Here is a 25,531-nt window from a genome sequence, read left to right as displayed (position 1 = left end):
GATCTTGGACTGGGAATGAACTCCGTATGGCTAAGTCAACCCACGAAACGAGCGGACGGGCACTACACCGGCCAGAGAGGTGGGATGCGCAAGCCGTGGATCGATCGGGTGATACGTGGGTTCAAGCACATCTTCATATTTTTACCATGCCAATGCCATTTTTATGGCTTGTAAATTCATACAATGGTCCCCTAAGCCTTCATGTGAAGTTTTGTGGCAAGACGACCCGTTTTTTATTTTTCATGATTTTCAAAACTTTTTACGGTTCGAGATTTTTTTAAATTTTTGTAGAAAGAGTTTTGGCCCCAAATTTGGTAAACATGATCCTTGTATTTTTGTTGGCATGCACAAAAAAATTCAGCTAAAAACTCGAAGTGGAGAAGATTTTGTGACCGTTTGAAAAAAGTATCCCCATTTTAGACACTTTAATGGCTACTGGCAGCAAACCTATAAACTCTCAAATGCTCTTTAAGGGGGTGTGAGTTCTCGAGGTTTGATGAGGGAAAGAGGGCCAATATAAGGGATAGGTCCTCGATAGCCTCTGGCCCTTGATTGGTTAAACCCGAGAATGCACTACGTATGCCTAAGTAAACCCATGAAACGAGCATACGGGCGCTCAGCCGGACGGAGAGCCAAAATGCGCAAGCCGAGTGTCACAGTCCACACGTTCCTCCTACTGAAACCACGCATCCGTGCGACACCAAGACTACTCGTAGTCAAGGTCAGCCTTCACCGTGTCTATTTTTTTTTCTTCACGGACTGACCAAATCTGATCCTTCAAGCCACTTGCTCACAAGCCTTCCCTGGCTTTGACCCCATAGGGTCACTCATTCTGAACTCTATAGAGAGGAACCCAACTCTCATCATGCATCAGCCCGCAATTCTTCAAGTGCAGGGCTTAGGGACTCGAGCACGGACCCTCGAATCCCCAGAAGGGCACACAACCCTCGATTCTTAACGTAGCCCCGAAAACCCAGCTCTGCCCATAAGGCTTTGTATCTCGAGCACCGATCCTCGAATGCCTGTAGGGACACACAGTCCCGATTCTCATGATATTATTACCTCTTAACATGGTGAGAACCCAACACCATGCCTACTCATATCGTATGCAAGCTCTCGTATCGAGTTTACGCAAGCACCACATTTAAGTTGGTCGGCAGCCAGCTCGGAGCCTCTAGGCTCATCTCATCCCACGGGACTCGGTTCTTAGGGCTTAGGCCCTTAGCAGTACTATCGACCGCCCGCACACATGATTGACACCCAACATCATGCTAGTCCTACAAGGGGACTTGGGTGGATTGCCCTAATTGCAGCACACCAGTCGCCTGCACGCATGGTTGACATCAACCATCATGCTAGTCCAGCAAAGGGACTTGGGTGGACTACCCCAATAGTAGCACACCTCTCCCGACTAGCCACAGGGGTCTAACAGCATGCCTGCCTGCTAGCCTGCACATCCCTTTGGCTCGATGGCATCCCTTCTACATAAACACCATTACATGATCCTTCCGGCTCCAGGAGGGGAAACCGAGGGGCCTAACGATCTCTACTGTCTAACCCCATGGTTTAATGCAAAGGCACGATACGAGGCCCGTCGACCCCAATTGCCCTCGGGTTTATCGTGACCCGAGGAAACATCGTGCCACGCTCGTGACCCTACGATGCCCGCCCACCTAGCCACCACTAGTGATACCGAGAATGAACGAGACTTGCCTAAACTGGGGATGAACTCCGTATGCCTAAGTCAACCCATGAAACGAGCGTGCGGGTGCCCAGTCGGCCAGAGAGGTAGAATGTGTAAGCTGGCGATCGACCTAGTCCCCCTCTACGTGCTATTGATCTCACTACAGGTCCTACTACCGCAACCCTCGATCCGATCGAATCTTAGACTGAGAATGAACTTCGTATGCCTAAGTCAACCCACGAAACGAGCGGACGGGCACTACGTCGGCCAGAGAGGCAGGATGCGCAAGCCGTGGATCGATCGGGTGATAGGTGGGTTCAGGCACATCTTCATATTTCTGCCATGCCAATGCCATTTTTATGGCTTGTAAATTCATACAATGGTCCCCTAAGCCTTCATATGAAGTTTTGTGGCAAAACGACCCGTTTTCTATTTTTCATGATTTTTGAAACTTTTTACGGTTTGGGATTTTTAAAATTTTTTTAGAAGCAGTTTTGGCCCTGAATTTGGTAGACATGATCCTTGTATTTTTGTTGGCATGCAAAAAAAAATTCAGCTAAAAACTTGAAGTGGAGAAGATTTTGTGACCGTTTAAAAAAAGTGTCCCCATTTCAGACACTTTAATGGCTACTGGTAGCAAACTTATAAAATCTCAAATGCTCTTTAAGAGGGTGTAAGATCTCGAGGTTTGATGAGGGATAGGGGGCCAATATAAGGGATAGGTTCTCGATAGCCTCTGGCCCTTGGTTGGTCGAGACCAGGAATGCACTACGTATGCCTAAGTCAAACCATGAAACGAGCGTGCGGGCGTTCAGCCGATTGGAGAGGCAGAATGTGCAAGTCGAGGATCGGCCCGGCCCCCCTCTGCATGCTGCCAATCTCGTTGTGGGTCCCTTGGTCCGGTTGGGGCTTAGATCGAGAATGAACTTCGCATGCCTAAGTCAACCCACGAAACGAGCGTGCTGGCGCTCAGCTGGTCGGAGAGGCAGGATGCGTAAGCTGAGGATCGGCCTGATCCTCCTCTGCGTGCTACTACCGATCTCGCTACCGGTCTGATATTAGACTGGGAATGAACTCCGTATGCTTAGACTGGGAATAAACTCCATATGCCTAAGCTAACCCATGAAACGAGTGTGCAGGCGCTCAATCGACAGGAGAGGCAGAATGCGCAAGTCGAAGATCGGCCTGGTCCCCCCTATGTGCTACCGATCTTGCTGCTAGTCCTACTGTCGTAACACTCGATCCGCTCTGATCTTTGACTGGGAATGAACGAGACTTGCTTAGATTGGGGATGAACTCCATATGCCTAAGTCAACCCACGAAATGAGCGTGCGGGTGCTCAGCCAGCTGGAGAGGCAGGATGCGCAAGCCAAAGATCAGCTCGATCCCACTCTGCATGCTACTATCGATCTCGTTATCGATCCCTCGGTCCCATTGGGGCTTAGACTGGGAATGAACTCTGTATGCCTAAGTCAACCCATGAAATGAGAGTGCGGGCGCTCAGTCGACCGGAGAGGCAGGATGCGTAAGCCGAGGATCAGCCCGATCCCCCTCTGCGTGCTGCTGTCAATCCTGCTATCGGTTCGCTCTTAGACTAGGAATGAACTCCATATGCTTAGACTGGGAATGAACTCCGTATGCCTAAATCAGCCCATAAAATGAACGTGCAGGCACTGAGCTGGTCGAAGAGGCATAATGCACAAGCCGGGGATCGACCCGATCCCCTTTTACGTGCTGCCGATCTCACTGTCGATCTCGCTACCATAACCCTCGGTCCGGCTAGGGTATAGACATGGAATGAACTCCGTATGCCTAAGCCAACCCACGAAATGAGCGTATGGGCGGTCAACCGGTCGGAGAGGCAGAATGCACAAGTCGGGGATCGGCCCGGTCCCCCCGTGTTGTCGATCCTGCTGCTGGTCCTGCTGCCGTAACCTTCGGTCCGATCTGATCTTAGACTGGGAATGAATAAGACTTGCTTAGACTGGGGATGAACTCCGTATGCTTAAGTGAACCCACGAAACGAGCGTGCCGACGCTCAGCCGGCCAGAGAGGCAGAATGTGCAAGTCGGGGATCGGCCTGGTCCCCCTCTGCGTGCTGTCGATCCCGCTGCTGGTCCTGCTACCGTAACCCTCAATTCGGTCCGATTTTAGACTGGGAATGAACTCCGTATGCCTAAGTCAACCCACGAAACTAGCGGACAGGCACTACACTAGCCAGAGAGGCGGGATGCGTAAACCGTGGGTCGATCGAGTGGTAGGTGGGTTCAAGCACATCTTCATATTTTTGCCATGCCAATGCCATTTTTATGGCTTGTAAATTCATATAATGGTCCCCTAAGCCTTCATGTGAAGTTTCGTGGAAAGATGACCCGTTTTCTATTTTTCATGATTTTCCAAACGTTTTGTGGTTCGGGATTTTTTCTAAATTTTTTTAGAAAGAGTTTTGGCCCTAAATTTGGTAGACATGATCCTTGTATTTTTGTTGGCATGCACAAAAAACTTCAGCTAAAAACTTAAAGTGGAGAAGATTTTGTGATCGTTTGAAAAACGTGTCCCCATTTCAGACACTTTAATGGCTACTAGCAGCAAACCTATAAAATCTCAAATGCTCTTTAAGGGGGTGTGAGTTCTCAAGGTTTGATGAGGGATAGGGGGCCAATATAAGGGATAGGTTCTCGATAGCCTCTGGCCCTTGGTTGGTCGAGACCAGGAATGCACTACGTTTGCCTAAGTCAACCCATGAAATGAGCGTGAGGGCGCTCAGCCTGTCGGAGAGCCAGAATGCGTAAGCCAAGGATCAGCCCAACCCCCCTCTGCGTGCTGCAGATCCTCCTATGGGTCCCTTGGTCCGGTTGGGGCTTAGACCGGAAATGAACTCCGCATGCCTAAGTCAATCCACGAAACGAACGTGTGGGCGCTCAGCCGACCGGAGAGGCAAGTTACGCAAGCCGAGGATCGACCCGATCTCCCTCTGCGTGCTACTGTCGATCCCACTATCAATCCGATCTTAGATTAGGAATGAACTGCGTATGCTTAGACTGGGAATGAACTCCGTATGCCTAGGCCAACCCACGAAACGAGCGTGCGGGCACTCAACCGATCAGAGAGGCGGAATGGACATGTCGGGGATCGGCTCGATCCCCCTTGCAAGCTGTCGATCCTGCTGCCGCAACTCTTGGTCTGGTCTGATCTTAGACTGGGAATGAATGAGACTTGCTTAGACTGGGGATGAACTCCGTATGGCTAAGTCAACCCATGAAACAAGCGTGTGAGCACCCAGCTGGCCGGAGAGGCAGGATGCGTAAGCCGAGGATCAGCCCGGTCCCCCTCTACATGCTGCTATCAATCCCGGTACCAGTTTCTCAGTTCGGTTGGGGCTTAGACCGGGAATGAACTCCGTATGCCTAAGTAAACCCACGAAATGAGCGTACGGGCGCTCAGCCAACCGGAGAGGTAGGATGCACAAGCTGAGGATCGGCCCGGTCCCCCTCTACGTTCTGCTGTCGATCTCGCTGTCGGTCCGATCTTAGACTAGGAATGAACTCCGTATGCTTAGACTGGGAATGAACTCCGTATGCCTAAGTCAACCCATGAAATGAGCGTGCAGGCACTGAGCCGATCAGAGAGGCATAATGCATAAGCTGAGGATCGGCTCGATCCCCCTCTGTGTGCTATCGATCCCGCTACCAGTCCCGCTACCACAACCCTCAGTCCGGTTGAGGCTTAGACATGGAATGAACTCCGTATGCCTAAGCCAATCCATGGAACGAGCGTGCGGGTGCTCAACCGGTCAGAGAGACAGAATACACAAGTCAGGGATTGGCCCGGTCCTTCCCTGCGTACTGTCGATCCTACTGCTGGTCCTACTGTCGCAACCCTCGATCTGGTCCGATCTTAGACTGGGAATGAATGAGACTTGCTTAGACTGGGGATGAACTCCATATGCTTAAGTTAACCCATGAAACAAGCGTGCGGGCGCTCAGCCGGCCAGAGGGGTAGAATGTGCAAATTGAGGATCGACTCGGTCCCCTTCTTCGTGCTGCCGATCCCACTGCGAGTCCTGCTACCACAACCCTTGATTCGGTCTGATCTTAGATTAGGAATGAACTCTGTATACTGAAGTCAACCCATGAAACGAGCGGACGGGCACTACGTCGGCTAGAGAGGTGGAATGCGCAAGCCGTGGGTCGATCGGGTGATAGGTGGGTTTAGGAACATCTTCATATTTTTGCCATGCCAATGCCATTTTTATGGCTTGTAAATTCATACAATGGTCCCCTAAGCCTTCATGTGAAGTTTCATGGAAAGTTGACCCATTTTCTATTTTTCACGATTTTTAAAACTTTTTGCGGTTTGGGATTTTTTAAAATTTTTTAGAAGGAGTTTTGGCCCCAAATTAGGTAGACGTGATCCTTGTATTTTTGTTGGCATGCGCAAAAAAATTCAGCTAAAAACTTGAAGTGGAGAAGATTTTGTGACCGTTTGAAAAAAGTGTCCCCATTTTCAGACACTTTAATGGCTACTGGTAGCAAACCTACAAAATCTCAAATGCTCTTTAAGTGGGTGTGAGTTCTCAAGGTTTGATGAGGGATAGGGGGCCAATATAAGGGATAGGTTCTCGATAGCCTCTGGCCCTTGGTTGGTCGAGACCGAGAATGCACTACGTATGCCTAAGTCAACCTATGAAACAAGCATGTGGGCATTCAGCTGACCGGAGAGCTAGAATGTGCAAGCCGAGGATCAGTCTGACCCCCCTCTGTGTGTTGCCGATCCCACTGCAGGTCCCTTGGTGTGGTTGGGGCTTAGACTGGGAATGAACTTCATATGCCTAAGTCAACCCACAAAATGAGCATGCGGGCGCTCAACCGATCGGAGAGGCAAGATGCACAAGCTGAGGATCGGCCCGGTCCCCCTCTGTGTCCTACTGTGGATCTTGTTACCCATCTGATCTTAGACTGGGAATGAACTCTGTATGCTTAGACTGGGAATGAACTCCGTATGCCTAAGTCAACCCACGAAACGAGCATGCGGGCGTTGAACCGGTAGAAGAGGCATAACACGCAAGTCAGGGATCGGCCCGATCCCCCTTTGCGTGCTGTTGATCCCGCTGTCGATCCCACTGCCACAACCCTTGGTCCGTATCCCTAAGCCAACCCACGAAACGAGCGTACGGGTGCTCAATTGGTCGGAGAAACAAAATGCACATGTCTAGGATCGGCCCGATCCCCCCTTACGTGCTGTCGATCCTGCTGCTGGTCCTGCTACCGCAACCCTCGATCCAGTCTGATCTTAGACTGGGAATGAATGAGACTTGCTTAGACTGGGGATGAACTCTGTATGCCTATGTCGACTCACGAAACAAGCCTGCGGGTGCTCAACCAGCCAGAGAGGTAGAATGTGTAAGCCGGGGATTGACCTAATCCTCCTCTGCATGCTACAGATCTCGTTGTGGGTCCTGCTATCGTAACCCTTGATCATTTGATCTTAGACTAGAAATGAACTTCGTATGCCTAAGTCAACCCACGAAACGAGTGGACGAGCACTACGCCAGCCAGAGAGGCGGGATGCGCAAGACGTGGATCGATCGGGTGATAGGTGGGTTCAGGCACATCTTCATATTTCTGCCATTCCAATGCCATTTTTATGGCTTGTAAATTCATACAATGGTCTCCTAAGCCTTCATGTGAAGTTTCGTGGCAATACGACTTGTTTTCTATTTTTCATGATTTTCTAAACTTTTACGGTTCGAGATTTTTTAAATTTTTTTTAAAAGGAGTTTTGGCTCCAAATTTGGTAGACTTGATCCTTGTATTTTTGTTGGCATGCACAAAAAAATTTAGCTAAAACTCAAAGTGGAGAAGATTTTGTGACTGTTTGAAAAAAGTGTCCCTATTTCAGACACTTTAATGGCCACTGGCAGCGAACCTATAAAATCTCAAATGCTCTTTAAGGGGGTGTGAGTTCTCAAGGTTTGATGAGGGATAGGGGGCCAATATAAGGGATAGGTTCTCGATAGCCTCTGGCCCCTGGTTGGTCGAGACTAAGAATGCACTACATATGCCTAAGTCAACCCATGAAACGAGCGTGCGGGCGCTCAACCGATCGGAGAGCCAGAATGCGTAAGCCGAAGATTGGCTCGGCCCCTTTCGGCGTGCTACCGATCCCGCTGTGGGTCCTTTGGTCCGGTTGGTGCTTAGACTGGGAATGAACTCCGCATGCCTAAGTCAACCCATGAAATGAGCGTGCGGGCGCTCAACCGACTGGAGAGGTAGGATGAGCAAACCGAGGATCAACCCGGTCCCCCTCTACATGCTGCTGTCGATCCCGCTGTCGGTCTGATCTTAGACTGGGAATGAACTCCGTATGCTTAGACTGGGAATGAACTCCATATGCCTAAGTCAACCCATGAAACGAGTGTGCGGGTGCTGAACCGGTCGGAGAAGCATAATGCACAAGTCGAGGATTGGCCCGGTCCCCCTCTGCGTGCTGCCGATCCCGCTACCGGTCCCACTGCCACAACCCTCGGTTCGACTGGGGCTTAGACCTGGAATGAACTCTGTATGCCTAAGCCAACCCACGAAATGAGCGTGCGGGCGCTCAGTCGGTCGGAAAGGCAGGATGCGCAAGTCCGATCCCTCTCTGCATGCTACTATCGATCCCGCTGTCGGTCCGATCTTAGACTAGGAATGAACTCCGTATGCTTAGATTGGGAATGAACTCCGTATGCCTAATTCAGCCCGCGAAATGAGCGTGCGGGCGCTGACCCGATTGAAGAGACATAATGCACAAGCCGAGGATCGACCCGATCCCCCTCTGCGTGCTGTGGATCCCGCTATCGATGTCGCTGCCACAACCCTCGGTCTGACTAGGGCTTAGACATGCAATGAACTCCGTATGCCTAAGCCAACCCACGAAATGAGCGTGAAGCCGCTTAACTAGTCGGAGATACAGAATACGCAAGTCGAGGATCGGTCTGGTCCCCTCCTACGTGCTATCGATCCTGCTGCTGGTCCTGCTGTCAAAACCCTCAGTCCGATCCGATTTTAGACTGGGAATGAATGAGACTTGCTTAGACTAGGGATGAACTCCGTATGCCTAAGTCAACCCACGAAGCAAGCGTGCAGGTGCTCAACCAGCAAGAGAGGTAGAACGTGCAAGCCAGGGATCGGCCCGGTCCCCCTCTGCGTGCTGTCGATCTCGCTGCGGTTCCTGCTGTCGCAACCCTCGATCCGGGCCGATCTTAGACTAGGAATGAGCTCCGTATGCCTAAGTCAACCCACGAAATGAGTGGACGGGCATTACGCCGGCCAGCGAGGCGGGATGCGCAAGCCGTGGATCGATCGGGTGATAGGTGGGTTCAGGCACATCTTCATATTTCTGCCATGCTAATGCCATTTTTATGGCTTGTAAATTCATACAATGGTCCCCTAAGCCTTCATGTGAAGTTTCGTGGCAAGACGACCCGTTTTTTATTTCTCACGATTTTTGAAACTTTTTACGGTTTGGGATTTTTTTTAATTTTTTTAGAAATAGTTTTGTTCCCAAATTTGGTAGACATGATTCTTGTATTTTTGTTGGCATGCACAAAAAAATTCAGCTAAAAAATCGAAGTGAAAAAGATTTTGTGATCGTTTGAAAAACGTGTCCCCATTTTCAGACACTTTAATGGCTACTGGCAGCAAACCTATAAAATCTCAAATGCTCTTTAAGGGGGTGTGAGTTCTCGAGGTTTGATGAGGGATAGGGGGCCAATATAAGGGATAGGTTCTCGATAGCCTCTGGCCCTTGGTTGGTCGAGACTAGGAATGCACTACGTATACTTAAGTCAACCCATGAAACAAGCATGCAGGCGTTCAATCGGCCGAAGAGCCAGAATGCGCAAGCTGAGGATCGGCCTGGCCCCCATCTACGTGCTACCGATCCCGCTACTGGTCCCTCGGTCCAGTTGGGGCTTAGATCAGGAATGAACTCCGCATGCCTAAGTCAACCCACAAAATGAGCGTGCGGGCGTTCAGCCTACCGGAGAGGCAGGATGCGCAAGTCGAGGATCGGCTCGATCCCCCTCTACGTACTGCTGTCGATCACGCTGCCGGTCTAATCTTAGACTGGGAATGAACTCCGTATGCTTAGATTGGGAATGAACTCCGTAAGCCTAAGTCAACCCACGAAAGGAGCGTGCTGGTACTGAGCCGGTCGAAGAGGCATAATGCATAAGCCGGGGATCGGCCCGGTCCACCTCTGCATGCTGCTGATCTCGCTGCCAGTCCCGCTGCCACAACCCTCGGTCTGACTGGGGCTTAGACATGGAATGAACCCCGTATGCCTAAGCCAACCCATGAAACGAGTGGGTGGGCGCTCAATCGGCCGGAGAGGCAGAATGCGTAAGTCGGGGATCAACTCGATCCCCCCCTGCGTGCTGTCGATCCTGTTACTGGTCTTGCTACCGCAACCCTCGGTCCGGTCTGATCTTAGACTGGGAATGAACGAGACTTGCTTAGACTGGGGATGAACTCTGTATGCCTAAGTCAACCCACGAAACGAGTGTGCAGGCACTCAACCGGCCAGACAGGCAGAACATGAAAGTTGAGGATCGACCCAGTCCCCCTCTGCGTGCTGCCGATCCCGCTGCAGGTCCTGCTGTTACAACCCTTGATCCGGTCTGATCTTAGACTGGGAATGGACTCCGTATGCCTAAGTCAACCCACCAAACGAGCGGACGGGCACTACGCTGACCAAAGAGACGGGATGCGCAAGCCATGGATAGATCGGGTGATAGGTGGGTTTAGGCACATCTTCATATTTTTGCCATGCCAATGCCATTTTTATGGCTTGTAAATTCATACAATGGTCCCCTAAGCCTTCATGTGAAGTTTCGCGGCAAAATGACCTGTTTTCTATTTTTCACAATTTTTGAAACTTTTTACTGTTTGGGATTTTTTAAAATTTTTTTACAAGGAGTTTTGGCCCCAAATTTGGTAGACATGATCCTTGTATTTTTTTTTGGCTTGCACAACAAAACTCAGCTAAAAACTCGAAGTGAAGAAGATTTTGTGACCGTTTGAAAAAAGTGTCCCCATTTCAGACACTTTAATGGCTACGGGCAGCAAACCTATAAAATCTCAAATGCTCTTTAAGGGGGTGTGAGTTCTCGAGGTTTGATGAGGGATAGGGGGCCAGTATAAGGGATAGGTTCTCGATAGCCTCTGGCCCTTAGTTGGTCGATATCGGGAATGCACTACACATGCCTAAGCAAATCATGAAACGAATGTGCGGGCGCTCAGTAGGCAAGAGAGCCAGAATGCGCAAGCTGAGGATCAACCCAGCCCCCTCTGCATGCTGCCAATCCCGCTAATGGTCCCTCGGTCCAGTTGGGGCGTAGACCGAGAATGAACTTCGCATGCTTATGTCAACCTACGAAACGAACGTGCGGGCGTTCAACCAGTCAGAGAGGCAAGATGCGTAAGCCAAGGATTGACCCGGTCCCCCTCTGCGTGCTGCTACCGATCCCGCTGTCGGTCCGATCTTAGACTGGGAATGAACTCCGTATGCCTAAGTCAACCCACAAAACGAGCGTAGAGGCATTGAGCTGGTCGAAGAGGCATAATGCGTAAGTCAGGGATCGACCCGGTCCCCCTCTGTGTGCTGCTGATCTCGCTGTCGGTCTCGCTGCCACAACCCTCGGTCCGGCTGGGGCTTAGACATGAAATGAACTCCGTATGCCTAAGCCAACCCACAAAATGAGCGTGCGGGTGCTCAATCGGTCGGAGAGGTAGAATGTGCAAGTCGGGGATCAGTCTGATCCCCCTCTGCCTGCTGTCGATCCCACTGCTGGTCCTGCTATCGCAACCTTCGATCTGGTCCGATCTTAGATTTGGAATGAACGAGACTTGCTTAGACTGGGGATGAACTCCGTATGCCTAAGTCAACCCATAAAATGTGTGTACGGGCGCTCAGCCGACCAGAGAGGCAGAATGTGCAAGCCAGAGATCGATTCGGTCCCCTTCTACGTACTGCCTATCCCGTTGTAGGTCCTGCTGTTGCTACCCTTGATTCGATCTGATCTTAGACTGGGAATGAACTCCGTATGCCTAAGCCAACCCATGAAACGAGCGGACGGGCACTACGCCGGTAAGAGAGGTGGGATGCGCAAGCCGTGGATCGATCGGGTGATAGGTGGGTTCAAGCACATCTTCATATTTCTACTGTGCCAATGCCATTTTTCTGTCTTGTAATTCATACAATGGTCCCCTAAGCCTTCATGTGAAGTTTCTTGGCAAGAGGACCCGTTTTCTATTTTTCATGATTTTCGAAACTTTTTGTGGTTTGAGATTTTTTAAAATTTTTTTAGAAGGAGTTTTGGCCCCAAATTTGGTAGACATAATCCTTGTATTTTTGTTGGCATGCATAAAAAAATTTTGCTAGAAAATCGAAATTGAGAAGATTTTGGGACCGTTTGAAAAAGTGTCCCCATTTCAGATACTTTAATGGCTACTGGCAGCAAACCTATAAAATCTCAAATGCTCTTCAAGAGGGTGTGAGTTCTCGAGGTTTGATGAGGGATCGAGGGCCAATATAAGGGCCAAGTACCAGCACCCATCGCACATCATGTGTGCACCCCCCCGACCCCCCAATCGTCGGAACCCCCAATGTCGCCGACTAAGTTCTCCGACGATACTCCGACGATGGTGCCTCGGGCGAAAAAAATGTGGCACAGCACATGCCCAAGCCCAGCATGTGCACCATGGCTCAAAATCAAACTTCGGCCAAGGCCTCGACCATCAATGGCACATGATGGCACATGCATCGACCATCATCGGTACAAGCTGCCCTTTGGTACAGGCACTTGCCTCGACCACCATCGGCATAAGCTAGGCCCTGGTGCGGATGGTTACCTCGATCTCCATCAACATAAGATGACCCCTGGTACGAGCGATTGTATCGAACACCATCGACACATGCTGGGCCGTGGTGCGAGCGGTTGCCTCGACCACCATCGACGCATGTTGAGCCTTGGTGCGGGCGGTTGCCTCGAACACCATCGGCACAAGCTGACCCTTGGTGCGGGCTCTTGCCTCGACCACCATCGGCAGAAGATGGCCCTTGGTACGGGCTATTGCCTTGACCACCATCGGCAGAAGATGGCCTCTGGTGCGGGCGGTTGCCTCGAACACCATCGACACATGCTGGGCCTTGGTGCGGGTGGTTGCCTCAACCACCATCGATAAAAGATGGCCCTTGGTACGGGCGGTTGCCTCGAGCACCATCGACATAAGTTGGCCCTTAGTACGGGCTCTTGCCTCGACCACCATCGGCACATGCTGGGCGTCGGTGTGGGCACTTACCTCGATCTGGTACGGGCGATTGCCTCGACCACTATCGGCACACGCTGGGCTTGGTACGGGCAGTTGCATTGACCACCATCGGCATGCGCTAGCCCTTGGTACAGGCACATGCCCCAACCACCATCAGCACCTGCTCACCCTCGATGCAGGATATGCCTGTTTGGAAAAAGTGTCCCCGTTTCAGACACTTTAACATCTACTGGTAGCATACCTATAAAATCTCTAATGCTCTTTAGGGGGTGGTGGTCCAGCATCCCCTCTCCCCCTCCTACGGGGTGAGTAGGTGTGCGTGATGGGCCTCCCATTGCGTACACCCAGGGTAACGCTCCTTGAGCGAAATACAGGGCGTGCATGCCTTTCGACCATTTTTTTCGATGATTGGTTGCTCCGGTGACCGGCAGACGCCCATGGCCTCGACCGATTGGCGTGTATGCAAAAAAGGGAAGCTGAGCTCGAGCCCATGCACGCGGTGGATGCTGCCCTAGACCCCAGACCAAGTCTTTGAATCGAGCAACGGCTCCCTGGGGTGGTGCAAGCAGAAACCACGATTGTGGGCTTGGCCCGGCTAGGTCTCTCGGTATTTAACGGTCTCACGATCCCTTCTCATCGACCATAAAAATGCCTAGGCCTCAACGAGGCCGTGCACGCAGTCGATGCTACCCGAGACCCCAGGAACAAGTCCCTGAATCGGGCAACGTCCCCCTGGGGTGGTGTCAGTGGAGCTCACTCGTGCGGTCCCGGTTGAGCCAAGCATTGGTGGTGTCACTTTGTTGTTGCCTGTCGGATGGCAGGGGCAGTCTCGTGGCCCTTGCTCGTGTTTTTCTCGTGCCAAGTGGTTGTGGCATGGCTTCGCACATCATTTCCTCCGCTCGTTCGTCGAGTAATCGATCGGGTGGGTTGTGGACTGACGCACGTGGATGATGCCACTTGTACGCAATGAGTATATGAGTGGTGCTATGGTTGTGCGTGTTGGCAGGCTCCTTGCTCGATGCATCGAACTGTCAATCCGTCATCCTTTTCAATCTCCCCCCATGAGGTCGTCATACCCAGGGGGCGCGATCGGGATCCTATGTTGCATACCTGAATAGATGGAAACCGAATGTCTCACCATCCCTCATTCGTCTCGTGTCTCGAGGGGCCACGGGTTGGACATTAATCGTGGCCGGTGTCCCAAGCATGCCACCCAATCCTCCATGGGCGCATTGGTGCACTGGTGTTCGATCGTGCTCTCGGATGAGAAATGTTTAACAGGCGGGGGCTCTCGGCCCTCGTTTGTCCGATGCTACGCATTTTACGTGCTCGACACGCATGATGTTAGCGCTCTGTGTCAGGCTCTCTCCGCCGCTCGGTCGGTGCATTGAGGCCCACGCGGTGCCAACGTCCTGAAGGAATGCTACCTGGTTGATCCTACCAGTAGTCATATGCTTGTCTCAAAGATTAAGCCATGCATGTGTAGGTATGAACTAATTCAGACTGTGAAACTGCGAATGGCTCATTAAATCAGTTATAGTTTGTTTGATGGTATCTACTACTCGAATAATCGTAGTAATTCTAGAGCTAATATGTGCACAAACCTCGACTTTGGAAGGGATGTATTTATTAGATAAAAGGTCGATGCGGGCTATGCCCGTTGCTTTGATGATTCATGATAACTCGAAGGATCGCACGGCCTTTGTGCCGGTGATGCATCATTCAAATTTTTGCCCTATCAACTTTCGATGGTAGGATAGTGGCCTACTATGGTGGTGACAAGTGACAGAGAATTAGGGTTCAATTTCGGAGAGAGAGCCTGAGAAACGGCTACCACATCCAAGGAAGGCAGTAAGAGCACAAATTACCCAATCCTGACATGGGGAGGTAGTGACAATAAATAACAATATCGGGCTCTATGAGTCTAGTAATTGGAATGAGTACAATCTAAATCCCTTAACGAGGATCCATTGGAGGGCAAGTCTAGTGCCAGCAGTCGTGGTAATTCCAGCTCCAATAACGTATATTTAAGTTGTTGTAGTTAAAAAGCTCGTAGTTAGAACTAGGGTTGGGTCGTTCGGTCTACCTCACGATGAGCACCGATCTACTCGTCCCTACTATCGACGATGCGCTCCTGAACTTAAAGCAGGCCTACGCTTGTATACATTAGCATGGGATAACATCATAAGATTTCGGTCCTATTGTGTTGGCCTTCGGGATCGGAGTAATGATTAACAGGGACAGTCAGGGGCATTCGTATTTCATAGTCAGAGGTGAAATTCTTGGATTTATGAAAGACGAACAACTGTGAAAGCATTTACTAAGGATGTTTTCATTAATCAAGACGAAAGTTGGGGGCTCGAAGATGATCAGATACCATCCTAGTGTCAACCATAAATGATGCCGACCAGGGATCGATGGATGTTACTTTTAGGACTTCACCAGCACCTTATGAAAAATCAAAGTCTTTGGGTTTCGGGGGTAGTATGGTCGCAAGGTTGAAACTTAAAGGAATTGATGGAAGGGCACCACCAGGAGTGGAGCTTGTGACTTAATTTGACTCAACATGGGGAAACTTACCAGGTCCAGACATAGTAAGGATTGACAGACTAAGAGCTCTTTCTTGATTCTATGGGTGGTGGTGCATGGTCGTTCTTAGTTGGTGGAGCGATTTGTCTAGTTAATTCCATTAACAAACGAGACCTCAACCTACTAACTAGCTACGCGGAGGTGATCCTTCGTGGCTAGCTTCTTAGAGGGACTATGGCCGCTTAGGCTAAGGAAGTTTGAGGTAATAAAAGGTCTGTGATGCCCTTAGATGTTTTGGGCCACACACGCGCTACACTGATGTATTCAACGAGTCTATAGCCTTGGCCGACAGGCCCGGGTAATCTTTTTAATTTCATCATGATGGGGATAGATCATTGCAATTGTTGGTCTTCAACGAGGAATTCCTAGTAAGCGTGAGTCATCAGCTCACGTTGACTACATCCCTACCCTTTGTACACACCGCCCGTCGCTCCTACGGATTGAATGGTCCGGTGAAGTGTTCGAATCGTGACGACATGGACGCTCTGCTGCCCGTGATGTCGTGAGAATTCCACTAAACCTTATCATTTAGAGGAAGGAGAAGTCGTAACAAGGTTTTCGTAGGTGAACCTATGAAAGGATCATTGTTGAAACCCCGCTCGACGGACGATCCGCGGACGCGTTAATGAAACACCGAGGGAGCGATGGTGCCCCCGCGGCCTAAGCCCCCTCTGACCCCGAGAGGGTGTGACGGTCACTTCATCCCCCCTATGGGCCAGACAGAACGATCGACGTCATCTCGCCCACCATCAAGCAATGAACCCCCGACGTGAATCGCGCCAAGGAACCAAAACAAAAATGAAGCGCGTGCACCGTCACCATCCCGTCCGTAGTGCATGCGGGGGCGATGCCGCGACTCTTTTTGTTGTGAAAAAATGAAATGACTCTCGATAACGGATATCTTGGCTCTCGCATCGATGAAGAACGTAGTGAAATGTGATACTTGGTGTGAATTGCAGAATCCCGTGAACCATTGAGTCTTTGAACGCAAGTTGCACCCCAAGCCATTAGGCCGAGGGCACCTTTGCCTGGGTGTCATGCACCGTCGCCCCTCCTCCGACCCCTTGCTCTTCAGGCTCCAGGGGAAGGGGGCAGGCGGAAGATGGCCTCCCGCGATCTTGTGGGTCATGGTTGGCCCAAAAGCGAGTCCCCGATAATGACAGTACTACGACCGTCGGTGGTAGAGCTCTCGACGTGCCTCGTCCCTGGTGATGCGCGCTTGTTGTCCACCCAAACCCCTTCAGACCCCCTGCATCGCTCGGTCGATGCTCACGTCGTGACCCCAGGTCAGGCGGGATCACCCGTTGAGTTTAAGCATATCAATAAGCAGAGGAAAAAAAACTTACCAGGATTCCTCTAGTAAGGGCGAGCGAATCGGGAAGAGCCCAGCTTGAGAATCGGGGTACCCCCGACCTCCGAATTGTAGTCTAGAAAAGCATCTTTAGCGATGAACTGGGCCTAAGTCCCCTAGAAAGGGGTGCCAGAGAGAGTGAGAGCTCCATTGTGCTCGGACCCCGTAGCACCATGAGGTGCTGTCCGTGAGTCGGGTTGTTTGGGAATGTAGCCCCAATCGGGTGGTAAATTTTGTCGAAGGTTGAATATGGGCGGGAAACCGATAGCGAACAAGTACCGTGAGGGAAAGATGAAAAGGACTTTGAAAAGAGAGTCAAAGAGTGCTTGAAATTATCAAGAAGGAAGCGGATGGGGGCCGACGATGCACCCCGGTCGGATGTGGAACGACGAGAGCTGATCTATCGATAGACTTGGGGCATGGACCGACGTGGGTCACCCAGAACCCACAAAGGGTGTCGATCGATTAAGACAGCAGGACGGTGGTTATGGAAGTCAAAATCTGCTAAGCAGTGTGTAACAACTCACCTATCGAATCAACTAAACCCGAAAATGGATGGCACTTAAGCGCGTGACCTATACCCAATCGTCGGGGCAAGAGCCAAGCCTTGATGAGTAGGAGGGGGTGGTAATCATCGTAAAACCCGAGCCACGAGCCCGGACGGAGTGACCGTCGGTGCAAATCTTGGTGGTAGTAGCAAATATTCAAATGAGAACTTTGAAGGCCGAAGAGGGGAAAAGTTCCATGTGAACGGCACTTGCACATGGGTTAGTCGATCCTAAGAGATGAGGGAAACCCATCTGACAGCGCGTCTTGCGCGAGCTTCAAAAGGGAATCGGGTTAAAATTCTTGAACCAAGATACGGCAGCTGACGATAATGTTAGGGAGTCCGAAGACGTCAATGGGAGCCTCGGGAAGAGTTATCTTTTCTGTTTAACAGCTCGCCCACCCTGGAAAGGGCTCAGTCGGAGGTAAGGTTCAACGATCGAAAGAGCACCGCACGTCACGTGGTGTTTGGTGCACCCCCGACGGCCCTTGAAAATCCAGAGGACCGAGTGCCGTCTGCACCCGGTCATACTCATAACCTCATTAGGTCTCCAAGGTGAACAGCCTCTGGTCGATGGAATAATATAGGTAAAAAAAGTCAGTAAAATGGATCCGTAACCTCGAGAAAAAGATTGGCTCTGAGGGTTGGGCACGGGGATCCTAGTCCCGAACCCGTTGGCTACTGGTGCACTGCTCAAGCTACTCTCACGATGAGAGCGATCACCACGTGTCGATCGGGGGACGGACTGGGAACGACTCCTTCAAGGGCCTTCCCCGGGTGACTAGCAGTCGACTTAGAACTGGTATAGATAAGGGGAATCTAACTATTTAATTAAAACAAAGCATTGCGATGGTCCCTGCGAATGCTCACGTAATGTGATTTCTGCCCAGTGCTTTGAATGTCAAAGTGAAGAAATTCAACCAAGCGCGGGTAAATGGCAGGAGTAACTATGACTCTCTTAAGGTAGCCAAATGCCTCATCATCTAATTAGTGACACGCATGAATGGATTAACGAGATTCCCATTGTCCCTGTCTACTATCCAATGAAACCATAGCCAAGGGAACGGGCTTGACGAAATCAGCGGGGAAAGAAGACCCTGTTGAGCTTGACTCTAGCCCGACTTTGTGAAATGACTTGAAAAGTGTAGGATAAGAGGGAGCCCCCGAGCGAAATTGAAATACTTCTACTTTTAACGTTATTTTACTTATTCCATGAATTGGAGGTGAGGTATGACCCCTTCTTTTTGACCCAAGGCCGGCCTCAGTCGATCAATTCGGGTGGAAGACATTGTCAGGTAGAGAGTTTGGCTAGGGCAACACATCTGTTAAAAGATAACGCAGGTGTCCTAAGATGAGCTCAACGAGAACAAAAATCTCATTGGAACAAAAGGGTAAAAGCTCATTTGATTTTGATTTCCAGTACGAATACGAACCATGAAAGCGTGGCCTATCGATCCTTTAGACCTTCGGGATTTGAAGCTAGAGGTGTTAGAAAAGTTACCACAGGGATAACTGGCTTGTGGCAGCCAAGGGTTCATAGCGACGTTGCTTTTTGATCCTTCGATGTCGGCTCTTTCTATCATTGTGAAGCAAAATTCACCAAGTGTTGGATTGTTCACCCACCAATAGGGAACGTGAGCTGGGTTTAGACCATCGTGAGACAGGTTGTTTTACCCTACTAATGGCGGCGTCACGATAGTAATTCAACCTAGTACGAGAAGAACCATTGATTCGCACAATTGGTCATCGCGCTTGGTTGAAAAGCCAGTGGCGCAAAGCTACCATGCACTGGATTATGACTGAACTCCTCTAAGTTAGAATCCGAGCTAGAAGAGACGCACGTGCCCACCGCCCGATTGTCGACCTGCAGTAGGGGCCCATGGCCCCCAATGGCACATGTTGTAGGTGCAGCCCCTGCGGCGGACGAGCCACGCGGGCCTTTTCGGAGCTCAATTCCTATCGAACGGTGGGTGGAATCCTTTACAGACGACTTAAATACGCGACGGGGTATTGTAAGTGGCAGAGTGGCCTTGCTGCCATGATCCACTGAGATTCAGCCCTTTGTCACTTCGATTCGTCCCTCCCCCCACCGACCTTCCTTTTTTTCACGCCGCCCCCCTTCGGGGTTGGGTGTGACCTGAAGCCCCCCATCCCCCAATCCCGATCGAGAACGAACTCTGCTCACCCCGATCGGCCACCCAAACGAGCGTGCGGGCACCGAATCGACCGCTGGGGGTGGGATGCACGAGCCGACCAAGGATCCCACTGCTGGTCTCCCTCGATTGTTGCCCCAAAAGCCGTCGATAGCCTCTGACCCTTGGTTGGTCGAGACCGAGAATGCACTGCGTATGCCTAAGTCAACCCATGAAACGATCATGTGAGCGCTCAGTCGACCAGAGAGTCAGAATGCACAAGCTGAGGATCAGCTCGACCCCCCTTTTACGGGCTATCAATCCCACTGCGAGTCCCTTGGTCTAGTTGGGGCTTAGATTGGGAATGAACTTCGCATGCCTAAGCCAACCCATGAAACGAGTGTACGGGCGCTCAGTCGGTCGGAGAGGCAGGATGCACAAGTCGAGGATCAGCCCGATCCCCCTCTGCGTGCTGTTGCTGATCCCGTTGTCGGTTCAATCTTAGACTGAGAATGAACTCCATATGCTTAGATTGGGAATGAACTCTGTATGCCTAAGTCAACCCACGAAACGAGCGTACGGGCGCTGAGCAAATCGAAGAGGCATAATGCGTAAGCCGAGGATCGGCCCAGTCCCCCTCTGCGAGGTGTCGATCCCGCTGTCGGTCCTGCTGGGGCTTAGACATGGAATGAACTCTGTATGCCTAAGCCAACCCATGAAACGAGCATGCGGGTGCTCAACCAGACGAAAAGGTAGAATGCGCAAGTCAGGGATCGGCCCGGTCCCCCCTGCATGCTGTCGATCCTATTACTGGTCCTGTTGTCGCAACCCTCGGTCCGGTCTGATCTTATACTGGGAATGAACGAGACTTGCTTAGACTGGGGATGAACTCCATATGCCTAAGTCAACCCACGAAACGAGCTTGCGGGCACTCAGCCGACCAAAGAGGCAGAATGTGCAAGCCGAAGATCGACCTAATCCTTTTCTACGTGCTGTCGATCCCGCTATGGGTCCTACTACCGTAACCCTCGATCCGATCCAATCTTAGATTGGGAATGAACTCTGTATGCCTAAGTCAACCCACAAAACGAGCGGACGAGCACTACGCCAGCCAGAGAGGTGGGATGCGCAAGTCGTGGATCGATCGGGTGATAGGTGGGTTCAGACACATCTTCATATTTCTGCCATGCCAATGCCATTTTTATGGCTTGTAAATTCATGCAATGGTCCCCTAAGCCTTCATGTGAAGTTTCGTGGCAAGACGACCCGTTTTTTATTTTTCATAATTTTTGAAACTTTTTACGGTTCAAGATTTTTTAAAATTTTTTTAAGAGTTTTGGCCCCAAATTTGGTAGACATGATCCTTGTATTTTTGTTGGCATGCATAAAAAAATTCAGCTAAAAAATCGAAGTGGAGAAGATTTTGTGACCGTTTGAAAAAAGTGTTCCTATTTCGAACACTTTAATGGCTACTAGCAGCAAACCAATAAAATCTCAAATGTTCTTCAAGGGGGTGTGAGTTTTCAAGGTTTGATAAGGGATAGAGGGCCAATATAAGGGCCAAGTACCAGCACCCATCGCACATCATGCGCGCACACCCCCCGGCCCCCCCAATCGTCGGAACCTCCAATGCCGTTGGTTAGGTTCTTCGATGATGCTCCGGTGATGCTCCGATGATGGTGCCCCAAGCAAAAAAAATGTGGCACCAGCACATGCCCGAGCCCAGCATGTGCACCGTGGCTCAAAATTGAACTTCGGCCAAGGCCTCGACCATCAATGGCACATGATGGTGCATGGTGATTACACATGCATCGACCATCATCGGTACAAGCTGCCCTTTGGTACGAGCACTTGCCTCGACCGCCATCGGCATAAGTTGGGCCCTGGTGTGAATGGTTGCCTCGATCACCATCGGCACAAGATGGCCCCTGGTGAGGGCGGTTGCATCGAACACCATTGGCACATGCTGGGTCGTGGTATGGGCGGTTGCCTCGACCACCATCGGTACATGCCAAGCCTTGGTGCGAGCGGTTGCCTCGAACACCATTGGCATAAGCCAGCCCTTGGTACGGGCTCTTGCCTCGACCACCATCGGCAGAAGATGGCCCATGGTGCGGGCGATTGCCTTGAACACCATCGGCACATGCTGGCCCCTGGTGCCAGCGGTTGCCTCGAACACCATTGGCATGTGCTGGGCCTTGGTGTGGGCGGTTACCTCGACCACCATCAACAGAAGATGGCCCTTGGTGCGGGCGGTTGCCTCGAGCACCATCGACATAAGCTGGCCCTTGGTGAAGGCTCTTGCCTCGACCACCATCGATAGAAGATGGCCCCTGATGCGGGCAGCTACGTCGAACACCATCAGCACATGCCAGGCCTTGGTGCAGGTGGCTACCTCAAACACCATTGACACATGCCGAGCCTTGGTGTGGGCACATGCCTCGATCTGGTGTGGGCGGTTGCCTCAACCACCATCGGCACACGCTGGCCCTTGGTGCAGACAGTCGCATCGACCATCATCGGCACGTGCTGGCCCTTGATGTGGGCACATGCCCCAACCACCATCGGCACCTACTCACCCTCGATACAGGATATGCCTATTTGGAAAAAGTGTCCCTGTTTCAGACACTTTAATGTCTACCGATAGCATATCTGTAAAATCTCTAATGCTCTTTAGGGGGTGGTGGTCCGGCATCCCCTCTCCCTTCCTACGGGGGGAGTAGGTGTGCGTGATGGGCCTCCCATTGCGTACACCCAGGGTAACGTCCCTCGAGCGAAATACAGGGCGCGCATGCCTTTCGACCATTTATCCGACGACTGGTTGCTTCGGTGACCGAAAGGTGCCCATGGCCTCGATCGATTAGCGTGCATGCAAAAAAAAGGAGTTGAGCTCGAGCCCGTGCACGTGGTGGATGCTGCCCTAAACCCCAGACCAAGTCCTTGAATCAAGCAACGACTCTATGGGGTGGTGCCAGCAAAAGTCACGATTACGGGCTTGGCCCGGCCAGGTCTCTCAGTATTTAACGGTCTCGCGATACCTTCTCATTGACCACAAAAATGAGTAGGCCTCGACGAGGCCGTGCACACAGTCGACGCTACCCGAGACCCCAGGAACAAGTCCTTGAATCGGGCAACGTCCCCCTGGGGTGGTGTCAGTGAAGCTCGCGCGTGCGGTCTCGGTCGAGCTAAGCATTGGTGGTGTCGCTTTGTTGTTGCCTGTCTGATGGTAGGGGCAGTCTCGTGTGTTTTTCTCGTGCCAAGCATTTGTGGCGTGGCCTCGCACATCGTTTCCTCCACTCGTTCATCGAGTAATCGATCGGGTGGGTGGTTGTGGACTGATGCGCATGGATGCTGCTACTTGTACACAATGGGTATATAAGTGGTGCTATGGTTGTGCGTGTTGGCAGGCTCCATGCTTGATGCATCGAACTGTCGACCCGTCATCCTCTTCAATCTCCCCCCATGCGATCGTCATACCCAGGGGGCACGATTGGGATCCTATGTTGCATACCTGAATCAATGGAAACCGAATGTCTCGCCATCCCTCATCCGTCTCGTGTCCCAAGGGGCCACGGGTCGGACGTCAATTGTGGCCGGTGTCCCAAGCGTGCCACCCAATCCTCCGTGGCCGCATTGGTGCACCGGCGTTCGATCGTGCTCTCAGATGAGAAACATTTAGCGAGCGCGGGCTATCGGCCCCCGTTCATCCGACGCTACGCATTTTACGTGCTCGATACGCACGATGCTTGTGCTCCACGTCGGGCTCTCTCTGCCACTCGGTCGGTGCGTCGAGGCCCATGTGGTGCCAACGTCCCAAAGGAATGCTACCTGGTTGATCCTACCAGCAGTCATATGCTTGTCTCAAAGATTAAGCCATGCATGTGTAAGTATGAACTAATTTAGACTGTGAAACTGCGAATGGCTCATTAAATCAATTATAGTTCATTTGATGGTATCTACTACTCGGATAATCGTAGTAATTCTAGAGCTAATACGTGCAACAAACCTCGACTTCTAGAAGGGATGCATTTATTAGATAAAGGGTTGACGCGGGCTATGCCCTTTGCTTTAATGATTCATGATAACTCGATGGATTGCACGGCCTTTGTGCTGGTGATGCATCATTCAAATTTCTGCCCTATCAACTTTCAATGGTAGGATAGTGGCCTACTATGGTGGTGACAGGTGACAGAGAGTTAGGGTTCAATTCTGGAGAGGAAGCCTCAGAAACGACTACCACATCAAAGGAAGGCAGTAGGCGCGCAAATTACCCAATCCTGACACGGGGAGGTAGTGACAATAAATAACAATATCGGGCTCTATGAGTCTGGTACTTGGAATGAGTACAATCTAAATCCCTTAACGAAGATCCATTGGAGGGCAAGTCTGGTGCCAGCAGCCACGGTAATTCCAGCTCCAATAACATATATTTAAGTTGTTGCAGTTAAAAAGCTCGTAGTTGAAACTAGGGTTGGGTCATCCGGTCCGTCTCACGATGAGAAACCGGTCTACTCATCCCTACTGCCGATGATGCACTCTTAGACTTAATTGCCCGGGTCGTTCCTCCAGCACTATTACTTTGAAGAAATTAGAGTGCTGAAAGTAGGCCTACGCTTGTATACATTAGCATGGGATAACATCATAGGATTTTGGTCTTATTGTGTTGGCTTTCGGGATCGGAGTAATGATTAACAGGGATAGTCGGGGGCATTCATATTTCATAGTCAGAAGTGAAATTCTTGGATTTATGAAAGATGAACAACTACGAAAGCATTTGCCAAGGATGTTTTCATTAATCAAGAATGAAAGTTGAGGGCTCGAAGACGATCAGATACCGTCTTAGTCTCAACCATAAACGATGTTGACCAGGGATCGACGGATGTTACTTTTAGGACTCCGTCGACACCTTATGAGAAATCAAAATCTTTGGGTTCTGGGGGGAATATGGTCACAAGGTTGAAACTTACAGGAATTGACGGAAGGGCACCACCAGGAGTGGAGCCTGCGACTTAATTTGACTCAACACGGGGAAACTTACCAGGTCCAAACATAGTAAAGATTGACAGACTGAGAGCTCTTTCTTGATTCTATGGGTGGTGGTGCATGGCCGTTCTTAGTTGGTGGAGAGATTTGTCTGGTTAATTTCGTTAACGAACGTGACCTCAGCCTGCTAACTAGCTACGTGGAGGTGGTCTTTCGTGGCTAGCTTTTTAGAGGGACTATGGCCGCTTAGGCCAAGGAAGATTGAGGCAATAATAGGTCTGTGATGCCCTTAGATGTTCTGGGCCACACGCACGCTACAATGATGCATTCAATGAGTCTATAGCCTTGGCCGACAGGCCTAGGTAATCTTTGAAATTTCATCGTGATGGGGATAGATCATTGCAATTGTTGGTCTTCAACGAGGAATTCCTAATAAGCATGAGTCATCAGCTCGCGTTGACTACGTCCCTGCCCTTTGTGCACACCGCCCATCACTCTTACAATTGAATGGTCCGATGAAGTGTTTGGATCGCGGCGACATGAATGGTCCGTCACCCCCGACGTTGCGAGAAGTCCACTGAACCTTATCATTTAGAGGAAGGGAAAGTCGTAACAAGGTTTCCGTAGGTGACCCTGCGGAAGGATCATTTTTGAAACCCTGCTCGACGGACGACCCGTGGACAGGTTAACAAAACATCGAGGGGGCGAGGGTGCCCCCGCGCCCCGAGCCCCTTTCAACCCCGGAAGGGTGCGACGGTCGCTTCATCCCCCCTACGGGGCAGGTGGAACGATCGGCGTCATCTCGCCCACCATCGAATAACAAACCCCGATGCGAATCGCGCCAAGGAATCGAAACGAAAATGGAGTGCACGCACCGTCACCATCCCGTCTACGGTGCATGCCCGGGTGGCGTCATGACTCCTTTTGTCA

At 51.0% G+C, this 25,531-nt stretch overlaps 2 non-coding genes and 2 pseudogenes across 2 annotated transcripts; all 4 read left to right on the top strand.

Annotated features, from left to right (window-relative positions):
- The first annotated feature begins 14,423 nt into the window (after window positions 1–14,423).
- LOC149512301 (18S ribosomal RNA) lies at window positions 14,424–16,175 on the top strand (annotated as a pseudogene).
- A 295-nt stretch (window positions 16,176–16,470) lies between these two features.
- Window positions 16,471–16,626, top strand: LOC149512300 (5.8S ribosomal RNA). The gene has a single exon (XR_016332971.1). It is a non-coding gene; the product is annotated as a 5.8S ribosomal RNA (ribosomal RNA).
- A 239-nt stretch (window positions 16,627–16,865) lies between these two features.
- On the top strand, window positions 16,866–19,564 carry LOC149512299 (25S ribosomal RNA; annotated as a pseudogene).
- Window positions 19,565–23,443: 3,879 nt separating this feature from the next.
- On the top strand, window positions 23,444–25,251 carry LOC149512298 (18S ribosomal RNA). The gene has a single exon (XR_016332902.1). It is a non-coding gene; the product is annotated as an 18S ribosomal RNA (ribosomal RNA).
- The last annotated feature ends 280 nt before the right edge of the window (window positions 25,252–25,531 follow it).

This window comes from Durio zibethinus, chromosome 23 (genome assembly GCF_047325235.1).
Source record: "Durio zibethinus cultivar Kanyao isolate XHJ-2024 chromosome 23, ASM4732523v1, whole genome shotgun sequence".
NCBI classification, from domain to species: Eukaryota; Viridiplantae; Streptophyta; class Magnoliopsida; order Malvales; family Malvaceae; genus Durio; species Durio zibethinus.
The sequence above is the reverse complement of the archived record's forward strand: the minus strand, read 5'-3'. Positions and strand labels throughout refer to the sequence as shown.